The sequence below is a fragment of the Falco naumanni genome, chromosome 7, assembly GCF_017639655.2.
Source record: "Falco naumanni isolate bFalNau1 chromosome 7, bFalNau1.pat, whole genome shotgun sequence".
Taxonomy (NCBI): domain Eukaryota; kingdom Metazoa; phylum Chordata; class Aves; order Falconiformes; family Falconidae; genus Falco; species Falco naumanni.
In genome coordinates this window covers 47,292,899-47,306,148 of record NC_054060.1, presented here as the reverse complement: position 1 = coordinate 47,306,148, position 13,250 = coordinate 47,292,899, and positions in this window count along the sequence as shown.

The following is a 13,250-nucleotide window of genomic DNA, read 5'->3' as shown; positions in this document are numbered from 1 at the left end:
CTCATTGCTGTGGGCTGCTTTAGGGTCCAAAAGTACAGACACAAAAGCGCTTAGGCAATGTTATAGAAGACAGGAATATTGATCACTGCAAAACAGAAGAATATGGATGCAATCCCAGTTAAGGAAGTTCTAATCACCAATTAATGGAAAAGTATACCCAAGTAAATATGACACTGTATGCTGCTTTTTCATCTATTCATCCATTTTGTCTCCACTAGTATAGCAACCCAGAAGGAGATTTTCTCTGACAAACAGTATTAGATATAAATTCCATGTGCCTTCTACTGTATTTTCTGGAGAGGTAGCATGAGGGAAATTCTATGACTATAAATCCACTGCTTATGGGAAAAAAGTTTCCTATCTCCATGAATTTTTCAACTCATTTCTTTTAATCTAGTAATGTATGCTTCAGATATCCAAGGATTCATTTATTCAGGGAGAACTGAAATGCCCAGGCAATGTACATACAGTACCTAAGCACAGGGGCAGTGCTTCTATTCTGTGGGATATAAATTAAACCCATATTGAAAGTGAAGAAAACCATGAGCTTTCTTAATGGAAAAAAAGGGGGCAGATAATTTTCTGAAGAATTTTAAGTCTTTTTCTGTGAAGGACAGTTCTTGTCTGTACATCCTTCAGTACTAAGGACATCCAGCAATGAGTAACAAAAACAGCAGAGGACTTAGCTTGTAAGGTTTGCTTGTGTTTCAAGCTTTCTTTGTAGAGAAGCGGGCAATTTACTGCATGTATCACCTAGAAAGAGCTGTAGCTGATACTTTGTGCTCTCTTTCACCTTTTGAGAGAAAGAGAATTTGCATTACCCCTTTTGTACTCGAAGGATTTTACACGTGTGTCTTATCCCTCAGCTTTTAGATTTTTCATTCTGAAGAGCTCTTCTACTAGTAATGCAGTTATGAAGGACAGCAGAGACACCTGCATAGGCTCCTGTCTGTCTTTAAATGCTGAAAGTACTGATTTCTCTCGCACATCAAACAGTTGTTGGTAAAGCCAAAGGACAAGTAGAATGTAGCCAGGTTATCACCTGCTAGTTATTGCTTAGATTTGAAGGAAACATACACCCCCCACCCCCCCACCCCAGAAGTAAACCAGAACAAATAGACTTACACTTCTGTATCTCTATGTGAATTTTAAACTATCTAATTTTATACATAACAGTTGTACCAGGCAGACTCTATTTACAGTATTCCTGCAGTTAAAAAGACATTGATGTTCTCTGGCAATGAATGTTTCCATAAGAAAACCTGCTATGGTGGTGCCTCATTCCAGTGCATCAGCCATATGTTATTATGGTTTGGGAAAATCAATTAAATATTAAAGCTGAAATTAAAAAAAAAAATCTAGATCTTTTTAATTATCTGAAGTTAAAAAAATTCAGAAGGGCAGTATCAAAGTATGCATGGTAAAAGTAGTTAATACATAACATTCAGAACATACAGGTTTCAATGTTTTACCATGTCACTGATCATTACCATAAGCCAAGACTTTTCTGCCCCATAGAAGAGAAATGGATACAGTGATCCTAAAAGTCTGATCCTTTCTAGTCCTGAAAACTGACTAAATTAAAAGAAATCTAAAATTTATTCTATGATAAAGTGAAGAAGAGGTGGAGCTTAATCTTTGTAATTAAGTCATTGATTTGATTGCATTTGACTCTATGTTTATCAGGGACACTCTTCTGGCAGTCTTTCATTGCACAAAGACTGTTTTTTCTGAAGACTTCAGTCCCTACTACTTTTATAGAAAACTTAATGCAGGTTGGGCTATATGTAAATGTCATGTGATTGGATCCAAATATGAAAATATTAAAACTCAAAAGGAAGAAATGGACAGAGAGCATTACAGGAAGAAACTGTATCTGAAAGCTACAGATACATCATGGCACCAAATTTTAGTTGTGTGCCTATATTAAGAATTATTGAGAACTTCCATTGGTGGAGAGAAACACAGATCAATGAATTATTCACAGGAACATAAAGTACTGCACAGCTTATCAGGCTTTGAAATGTAGGAACTGAACCATTAACAGATCCAAGCATGGTGGAACACTTCACGAGATGGGACTGTGTTTGGGCATACATATGTTATTCACCTGGTAATAAAACGTTGATATAGTTCCATGTAACTATTGTATATCAATGTTATACATAACAGTTGTTCTAAGAAGATACTGTTTGCAAGATTCTTCTTTTACTATTACAAAATATATTGCCCATCCACCATTTGTGGTAAAAATGCAATATTGTCTCAGCTTCCTTATATTGCTTCAATAATCTACAATGGCTTCCACAAGCCACTACAAAAAGAGTCCAAATAATCATTATCAGGGAAATGATTAGCTCAGCTAAAATGTAACCTGTCTAATCTATGGATTTGGATTTAGGAAAATGGGAAGGACACAGCTGAAAATTAAAAAAAAAAAAAAAAGAAAAAAAAAAGAAAAAAAAAGAAAAAAGAGATTATTTTACTGAGAGTTTAATGTGAGTACATTTATTAATAGGAAAATATGGTGTGGAAGGCACTGTCCAGTTAAACTATGCAGTAGACTGAGATAAAATATTGTGCCTAAGTTCACTTTTGAAAATTTAGTCCTGTGATGAGCAGAATGGAGACTCTGAATGGGTAAGAGTATTTTTTGTTTATGGGTATTTTGTGCATTTCTATGATGCAGTTTTTTATTTATTTATGAATAATTTGTGTTTTGTGGCAATATTGCTAAAGTACAACTACATAAATTTTTTTCTCAGCACTTATTCCAGTATTTGGAAATAACTCGGCGATATCTTATGAAGTTGGGTACTATTAAACTAATTTTGGTCCAGTAGATAAATCATTTTATGAAGGCAGCTTACATAATTTTCCTTTCTTGCCTCAGAGTGACTGAGTATCCTGTAATACCACTAAATTATCCTGTGCCTCACAGCAGAAAATTATCTGTTCAGCAACATTATACTTATTTCTACTTTAACTATTCAACTGTGAAGTGACTCACAAGACTGCTTCAATTTAGCAGTCCTCATGTCTGATATGGAAATCTCGGTGGACAGACAACGGGCATAAGGTTAATCCACTTTCATCTGTGAATGGGAATTCTCCCTTTATCCTCAGTGGTACTGTTAAAAAGCACATACTTTCAACAGCTGTGTATAGTTATTGCAGTTGTAATATATGCATCAAATAATTTGCAACTGAAATAACTTCCCTTAAATTATGTGAAAGCAGCTTAACTAAGGCCCTTTTGTTTAGTAACAGATATATTTGTTTTCTACAACTACATTTAAAAAATAAGTAAAGTTATCCCCAATATCAAGTAAATCCCCATGGTGCTATTTTTTTCTTCTTTTTTTTTTTTTTTTTTTTTTTTTTTTTTTTTTTTTTTTTTCGGGGGGGGGGGGGGGGGCGGGGCACGGCACTCACTAGGGTGTTGTTTCTGGCCTCAGTTATGCCAGGCAGAACGTCAATAAATTACTTTTGTTTGAGGAAAGAGTTCAAACTATATGGAAACCTTTTATGTTGGTTTTGCTTTATTTAAAAAAAAAACAACAACAACATAAATTCTTTATCAAGTACTTTCCTTCTTGATCTCACTATGTGAACTTATAACTAGCATGGATGCCATGATTATTGTGTTTAATAATATATGTTTGGGTTTTTTGTAAATGTAAAGTAACATACTGTTTACCCAGAAATTCTTGAGTACCAAGACCATGCAGAAATAATAATCTTAAAAGAAAATGTTATGATATCTGTGTGGCTACAGTGGTTCAGAAAATATGTTTAACACTATTTATGAAGATCAAACTATCTTTCTTTCCCTTTTCCTGAAACATTCAATACAGGCAATTTTACAAATATACCTTATTTAAATTTCCCTCAAAACCCCTTTTCAGAGAATGAGAAAAAAAATTGAGAGTAAATAAAGCGGAATGAAAAGTATGGCCCAAATAAATAATCCATTAAGCACTTCAAAATAGTTTCACCAAAAATGTTGTGACCCTTTTACTCGCTTTACTTATTCCTCAGTTCACAACATACTCTGTAGATAACCTTTACCCTGTAGATAACCTACACCTGTGCTCAGTACATGAAAAATTTTGCTGACTTCCCAGGCCACGTAACGCCTGGGAAAAAACAAAGCCAAAGGGAGAGGTGGTTTCTTGTCACTTTCCTGTTTTCTTCTGGGTTCTTTTTCTTCCAAGATATTTTTTCCCTTTCCTCTCCAATTTATTTCCTTTTTGTCATTACAGCCTCTGGATTCTTTTCCTCTCTATTCTGAACTTTTTCCTTCTATAATATTCCACTCTTTTATTATATCTGATTTTTAATATCCCAGTCTCTACAGCTCACTGTCTGTATGTGTGACTTGTGACACCATAAGCTGCTCTGGGTCCAGGCAGGCACCTTCTTGTTGTGGTTTCCTTTTAAAAGAAAATAAGAAAGACATTCTTAACTGGGAGAGCAAAGCCTGTTTTCAAGGCAAGTCCCAACTAAAATGCTCCCATAATAGATACACTTCTGATAATCCTTCCCTAATTCTTTATTAATTAATTTGTATAAGAAAAATAATTTTCTTATTTCATATAAAAAATCATATGAGCTAAATTAGGTATTACCATTTAGGAGAAAGATCTTGGCATCACTGTGACTGGTTCTTTCACACAGTGGGCTCAGTCTGTGGGAATAGTCAAAAAAGATAAATAGAATATTAGGAACTATTCAGAAGAGACCAAACAAACAAAACAGGAAAACATTATGATGGTCTTTAAAAATTTTGCTAATCCCGTCTCAAAACAGGATATAATAGAACAACAAAAGATAGAAAACAACATAAATAGAGGTGTGAAGTTATTTTTACAGTGAGAAACTGTACACAAGAACAGATGAGAGAAGATATAATACAACTTTTGAAATTATGAATAACAACAACAAAAAAGTAAAACTATTACTATTGCGGTTTTTTTAAGGGTACCCCATTAGAAGGTAGCAAGTTTGAGTTTAAATATAATAGAAAAAAACCTTACTATTCATGGGCACAATATGTTGCAAAGCACATTTCAAGTGGTCTCAGAAGGGGTTTAGACAAATATATGCAAAAAATTATTAACTGAGAGTTTATTAAACCAATGCTATGCTAAGAGCTGACATGGTAGTTATAACCTGTTGTTTAGGCTCTTCTCCTAAACAACTGTTACATGTAACTAATAGAGATGAGAATCTTGTCTAACTTAGTATGCCAGCTGTTAAAGCCCTTACCTCTTTTCCACATGTTTTTTTTAGGTGTGCAGCTTCTAAAAAGAAATGCAATAAAACTAAGCACTTCTCATCTTGGTGTATTTGTTCCTAGCAATTTTTGTCAGAAGCAGCACTGCATTTTCAGCTTAAATTCCAACTCAGGGAGTATCTCTGTTTTGAAGGAAAAGAAATAATCATTGATTATATTCCATATAGAAAATGATCCAAAAAACATATATCCAGCTAGCGATATCACTAAGGCAGCAAACGTCAATTATTATTTTTTTAAAGATGTCTTATCTATGAATACTGTTTAGATGCAACTTCTGCTAAGTGGTAGTTCAGTAGGAGGTAAACTGTTTTCTTAACACTGATGCCTTCCAATAAAGTGATTAATATATTTTTATGCCACTTACAGCATTAAACTTGTATATAAAATAAGAGTTATATAAACAAGGAACTAAAAAGAATATACCATTCTGTGGTAACACAGTATTTTTCCTTCCTGAAGGTCGACTAGGTGTATTTTAAGGTGCCTTTGAAAAACAGATTTATTTCTCTTCATGTCTTCTGCAAGATGCTCTTGCAAACCATTCTACTTTCGGTCAGTCCATAGTTGTTTGTCTGGTACAGGTTGACAGCTTGTACATCTGTACTCTGGGTTTGCCTAAGGGTGCATTTCCTATTTCATTTGAACAGTTGTACTGTGGAAACTTCAGGACTGTTTCTGGTGAACCAGTCATCTGCTGACTGTCTGGATTATAGCATCAGATGCCAACTGAAACTTGATGAAGTTAGTAGGGTTAATAACCATTGCAGTGATGGTTTCCACATTCTTTTCAAATGGTCTGCCTTCACTGGAAACTGGAGTACATTTTATTTATTTATCTGGAATCAATTAACCTCCATTGTCATGAAAAAAAAAAGTAATAGCATTCACCTTTGGAGAAGGTATGTTTTCTTTGGAAACATATAATGTATGAATTCCTGCAGTTTTTGAAAGAATCCTGGTAAAAGCTCCAAGGTACATTGTTGTTGAATCCAAAGGAGAATGCAGTTAAAGGCTAAAATCCCTGTAAAACAATGCATTACATGGGATGATCCAAGAAGCTAGATTACCTTGTAATGGTCTTTGATTAACCTGAAGCACAGAGACTTGCTCATGAAAGACAGATCTTCATAACTTTTTTTCTTGTCAGTTTTTTTGAGACATGATTTGTTTATAGTATGGAGCAAAACAGACTGTGTCTTGTGATCTGCCACTGTATTTTTGAAAGGAATGATTTCTTGGATCCTTGGTTGCATTTTCTAGCACCTTTTAGTGGCATTTCCTCATGAATGGTGAAGATTACATCACTACTATGACTTTCTGCTTTGTCGAGGAGTGCTAGTTTCCAAGTACTCTCAAGTTATTGCTGTACATTCTGAGAATTACTTGTTCTTCAGACGTGGGTTTATTTATTCAACAATATAGACAGATGACAATGTAGCAGATTTAAGTCACTTTTTAAAAAACATTTATTGCCATTAAACTAAACCTAATTTATTTGTTCTTCATAGTTTAGCTTGTGTTCCCAAGATCCAGGCGATAGGGTCTAAAGACTATTATGACAGTGTTTCTCTAGTTGTTTTGAGCAACAATTAAGAGAAGACAGCCTATCATACTCAGAAGTCCTAGGAAAGATCATAGATGCAAATCATCACAGTATGCAGTCCCCTGTCCAGAGATACTAAACTCATGACAATGCCCACCATATCAAGTAGGAAATCTATAATATTATTAGGCATCTGTTAGCATAACCTATGAGATAAATAAGGTAGGCTTTTAAGAGAAGGATGGTTTGTCTGAAGGAGTAATTATGGAGTGTACTGAAATGTCCTTTGTGATGACATCTGTTTGCTGATACATTTTGTTGTATCTTCCAAGTGGGCAATGCTGTCAACATACTTATCCTTCAGGCAAGGAAGAAACTACTTCCATGCAACTCTAAGAATTATTTGGTATATCATTTTGTGGAGCCTCACCACACTGTCCCTTAATTACCCTTAGATAGTTCTTTGACACTTTGTGTTTCAAACATGCAATTAGTAACCGTATATGCTGAAAAGCATCAACAAATTCACATATTTGAGTGAACAAGAGCTCAGCAGCAGTTTTCCCAAGAAACCAATATTGTGACCTCCGTCTTGGAAAAGCGACATAACATGGAAAGGTTATCACACTTTAAAGAAAAATTTATTTGAATCCAATTAGTTCTACAAATGACCTTTTATGTCCCAGGCATGGTCCCCTCCATTGATAATTTTCCTGTCTTAAACTAAAAGCTGGATTTATACTAAAAAAGAGGACAACAAAAGCCATGCTTTAGAAGGAAATAAGCAGAGACTGGGACATGTGGACAGCTAGCCTGATACAAAGTTTAAAGGGTAGGATCAGGTTCTGATCTTCTTGTTGATGAAGTCAAAATCCACAAGTCAATCTGACAGAAAAATCTTTATTTAGCAGCATGAATTTGGCTTTATAATTCCTGAATTTGAAGCCAGGTACACAGTATTCTACAGAGATGTTAAATAGTTACACTTCACTTAATTCACAAGCAATAGTATTCTCATTCCAGATTGCTCTGTTCAATAGGCTGAAGAGGTAGAGAAAGAACAGCAGGCCTATTCATGAAAACTGTGGTTTGCCTTGGTAAAGAGACCTAATATCTAGACTGTGCTCATTTTGATGTTTCTCTAGGGAAGTGAGAATTAAACTGAGTCTGAGTCTTGATCTACCACTTGCTTTGAGTGAATTCTGGCTAAATTGGGGGTAAATTTGTATGAAAATCCAGATATGCTTGGCTAACTTCCACCCTCAGATTCTTTTTAAAATAGAATTTTCACTAATTATAAGAAAAAAACCCACCTAGACTGTAAGTAAGCAGTAGTTGCAAAGTTTAGTTTGATCCAAGGAGAATTAATCACTATTTAAAAACAAACAAAACCCAGATGAACAAAATTCTGCTTCCTAGATAAATCAATTATCTGCACCAGTAGTGGGTTTTATATCTTTAAAATTCCTGATAGTCATGTGGGCTCTCCTGCATTAGATTCCACTTGATTTTATGAATGAACCTGAATTTCTCACATAGTTGTTCCTTTAAAAGAATTCTGTAGTAGAGTTCGCTTCATAAATTATTATAACAATAAACTTGCATAACTGAAGAGATGAATAGCAGTCTCCTAACCGCAAAGTAGATTTCAGTTTGTCAATTCCAGGGTCTGTGTGGCTCGCTGGATTAACTTTGTTATGGGCTCTAGGCTTTGGTTGAGATGGGACTAGAATAACTGGAATGGTTAATGAAAACTTTAGCTTCAGATTATTTTTCTTGTTATGACAGGAGAAATATCTACAACTGGCATGGTCCATGTGAGTAAATGGAATATGCTCAAAAGCATGAATACTGCAAAAAAGCATTAGAAAGGCTGAACCAGATTGGTGAAGGCCATGTCTAAGTCAGGTGTATACTCAATAGGATGCAAATTTGCCAATTAATTTCACCTCTTGCATAGTGTAACTTGTCATTTTCCAATTAAGTGGAGGTATCAAAATAACACATTTTCTGCTGTCTACAGCACATTTGTTTCCCTAGTGGAATTTTATGTTATGATAGCTTGATATGTCATGGGTTTTTCTTATATTTCATAGCACTTTATTTCCATTAAAATGAGATATACTGATTGAAGTCAGAACTGAAATTTAATTAAAAAATTCATCAGAAGTGTCTCTATAAAGAGAAACAAAAGCAAGTGTCTTCCTTTTTTTTTTGTGATTAACTCTGGAGATGGTTGTGTGTGTTTGCCTGAAGTACTAACAGAATTTCTAACATTATTTTTTAAGATCTTAACATATATACTTGCCTCTAAAGAATTATGACAAGCACCTGAATAGTATTTTACTTATAAATATACCATTATATAGACTTTATATCTTGTAGAATCAAATTAAAACCTTTATTCTTAACAGTACTGAATAAATGGTGGACTTTTACCTGGTGAAAAAAAACATGCTGACGTTTGGCTTCTTTGTTGATAACACCTAGATATGCCATCTAGAGTCAGTCAGCATGCAGCCTCTAGATGTCTGCACCCTCTTATATTTGTGGTTGTGTTTCCTAAGCTAGGAAAGAAATTTTGTATCAATGCAAGTAGACCAAAGATAATAATAATAATAGTAGGCATATTGTTTTTATAATTAGGAAGAAGGCAAAAGTATGCAGCATCTAATCATGACCTGTGGAATTCTTTGCTAGAAGAATTCAGTAATTGACAGTCATATTTTTTCACAAAATAATTTTAATAGGGTTGAATAATTCTAAGACTAATACAAAATGTGTTTTATGTATCATGATCATGATCAGATCAAGATAATCATATTTTTTGCTTCTGGGTATAGGCAGACCAATGCAAGAGTTGAAAAATTTACATACCTCTCTCCTCTCATGGTATCTTAGAAAATATTGTCCTGCTGTTTCATTTTACTTTGACATAAAGAGGGCAGAGGGGATATGGAGAGACAGGTATTTCCCTCTTTCAGGATTAGGTGCTGTTTTAGGATTACGAGAAAATTAATCCAGGTACTAAATTAGTTGTCAAGATATTATGACATAATACATGTTAGCACACTAAAAGGAAAAGGAGCAAATAACTAAATAACTAAAATAACAAGAAGTTTGATTAGGCAAAACCTTTATACTCTTTATTTTCATTCCACCTTTTAAAAGAAATTATTTTGTAGATTGATTAAGAGATTTACAAGACCATTTTATGCAGACACCAGATGTGGATTCATCACTATTTGTGAAAATGTAATTTTCAAATTCCAGTCTAGTCAGGGTTTGTGTATTTTTGTATGAATGTTGACAAAATAAATACAGAACTTTATAGAGGTGGAAAGTTTTGACATTTTAGGATCTAAAAAAAAAGAAAAACCTTTCTGTTATTTGCTTGTATTATACTTGGTTCATTTTTCCCTATAAAATTAGTTACTAACTTTGTTGATTTTGCAATTTGTGTCCTCTGAATCTTCTTCAAACATTCCATTTTTCAAACACATTGCCTACACAACTGTAAATCATCCTGACTAAAATTTAAGAATAATGATCTGCAGAGTCTCACTTTTATCTGGTATTTCCAAAATTGTAATTGTCTTGTATCTCAATTCTGTAGCCTGACACAGTTCTTAAAGGCATCACAGTCTTAGCTATTATTCTTAGTTTGTTATTTTCATTAATATCTGATCCAAGGTAATAATTACTTTGGCAATCACACTAGATCAGATTGTTCAGGTCAGCAGCTCTTGCAGAGTATTGAACTGTGATCAGCACCTGAAGTGTGGACTTCCATTTGAAGTCCTAATTGCTGATGTAGCTCATGGGGCTGTTCTTGCAGTAGTCAGCAGAGACATACAGATGGGTTGGGATACTGCAATACCAGATAAAACCTGATACTTTTATCAGCACAAATTAGACAAAGTAGGAATGGCAACAGAAGGAGCACAATGATCAAACTTAGAAGTAAGGTGTACAACAAAACTGTCCAAGGCAAAACTATCCATCTTTAATACTCTGAATATGATGCTTGTGATGCAACATGAATTATTTTTCTCAAAACCAAACCAAACTGACACCTGCTCATTAACCAGTGTGCTACACTTATAGATCTATTCCCAGGAGGAATCAGTCTTTGTTGGTCTTTAAGACCGTGAGAGATTTTTATAGTTATCTGGCCTTACGTCCTTACCAGACCTGTAGATGTTCAACTCCAAATTTCTATGTCTTTTCTGATGACATACAGTAGAAATTAAACATAAAAGCATGATTGCTCACATTTGATTGTATTTTAAATACTTCAACTACTTGAAAGTCATATTGCCTTACAACTATAATAGCTTCTCTTATTTACAAGAAAAATGAGTGTGTATTTCTTTTGCAATAACTGTAAGGAAAATTCTGCCTTCTTGGATTATCATATTCTAACAGTAGTCAGTGGAATGGTGTCAGTGAAAATGTATTTACTGGTCTCTCAATTCATCTTGATGTTTTGTTTAAATTAAGGCGGTGTTGGAGGAAGTAGCCAACTTAAAAAGTACCAGCATAACTCCCAGCCTGCTGTTTCTTCCTTTCAGCCCAGAGGTGTTATATATTACTCCCCCACTTCTTGCAGCTTCAGTGATGTGAAGAAATACATTTTCATATTGAGAACACAAGATCCCAATTATGTCAGTCAGCTGAGATAGCATAAAGTCTTTAGTTAGTTGCAAAGCACAGACAATAACACTAAAACCAGTTTATCTCATTACACCATGAAAATGTGATGTGTTCCTATATATGCAATGTTCCTTGAGATCTTTCAGTGGCATTTTCCTTTGACAAGATAAAAACAGTGGTCAGAGTATCCTACAGTATCTTTACACTTTTCCCATAGTATTGTAAAACTCTTCTACTGAAAAGAAAAAATTAAATGATACCATTTCTATAGGTCTTACTGCTCTAATTAGATGGCAATGCTCCAAGACTTCTGATGGTGTTGCAATTAAGGTGCTGGACTTAAATTTAGGAAATTTGAGTTCATTTCTAGCTTTGCAAAGCACCTTTCTAGCTTTCCCCTCTGGTTTTTGGGGGGTTTTTTTCTTTATTTTTTTTCATTTGTATGGTACAGAATGATTACTATTCCTAATTCTCAAAGGATTCAAATGTTCATGTACTCATGCTGGTCAAAGCCACAGGACTTCATATCTGTTAAAAAGAAACTATTAAAAGTCTGTAATTTACATGTAGTAGAAAAGATTAAAGAGCCGGGGGGGGGGGGGGGGGGGGGGGGGGGCGGGGGGAAGCCTAAACTGATCCTAAACTGATATCAGTATGGCCCTTTGTTTGCAATCCAGATCCTCTTAAAATTTCCAAGCATGGATGTCTTCAGAACTAAGCATTTATTACATTGTTCTATCTGTTCAACTTAATAGTTTATGTTTCTGACCACAAATACAAGCCTTTCAAAATGCATAGTGAATGATTGGGTTTTTTTTCTGTTTAATGTAAGAGTTGAAACATCACTTTTGTGTAAACGGAATGTATTGTAAACAGTACATGTAAACATGTAAACAGTATGGGGAGATGAAGAAGATAAAAATTTTGGGGGGTTTATTATTATGGACATATATAATACATACAGCATGAAGTTCAAATGCAATGCTATGTAAATATTGACTTTGTAAAAAAAGTATTTTTGTCTTTTAACAAGGGTTGAACAGGCTTTTAAAACCACAGTGGTATATACAGGCTCTAGCACAGTTGCTCAGGATCTCAGTGGCTTTGCTAAAAAAAATGTTTAAAGATGGAAGCCATGGCCATTGATGGCTAAATGCTAAGTTGAAAATTTTATTTTGAAAATACACTTCACAGTTCATTTCACAGCTATGCACAGACATGCCTTTTGCTTTTACAATTCAAAAATTTCTAGGATGAGATTAGGATTATTCTTTTAAAGGATTTTTTTGTTGGTGCAAAAATCTTTACAGACAAAATTTTGAACACTTTTATTCCATATAGGTCTACAGAGAATTATATTACATTAATTAAGCTACATTAATTGAACTACAATCACTGTACCGCCCTTTATTTACTTTAACTTTTCACTTTTTCCCTCTGTTGCTCTTTGCTCTGCTTTCTTTTTTCTTCTTTTCTTCTTTGCTGTTTGATAGAATATGCTTACGGTTCATAACGCTGTCTATTGTTTTAAAATATGGGTCAAATATTGCCAAAAGTCTATATACTAGTCAAGGACCTACTGCAAGACAAATGCTACCGATACTCTAAATAATAATTTTTACATTAAAAGAAATTTACTTTGAATTCCAATTGCAAGAAAGTTCTTTGCTATATCTGTGTCTTTCTGAAAGTATCAAGAGATTCATCACATCCAGCAAACCCCAGATCTCTGTAAATTTCTTCTTAAAA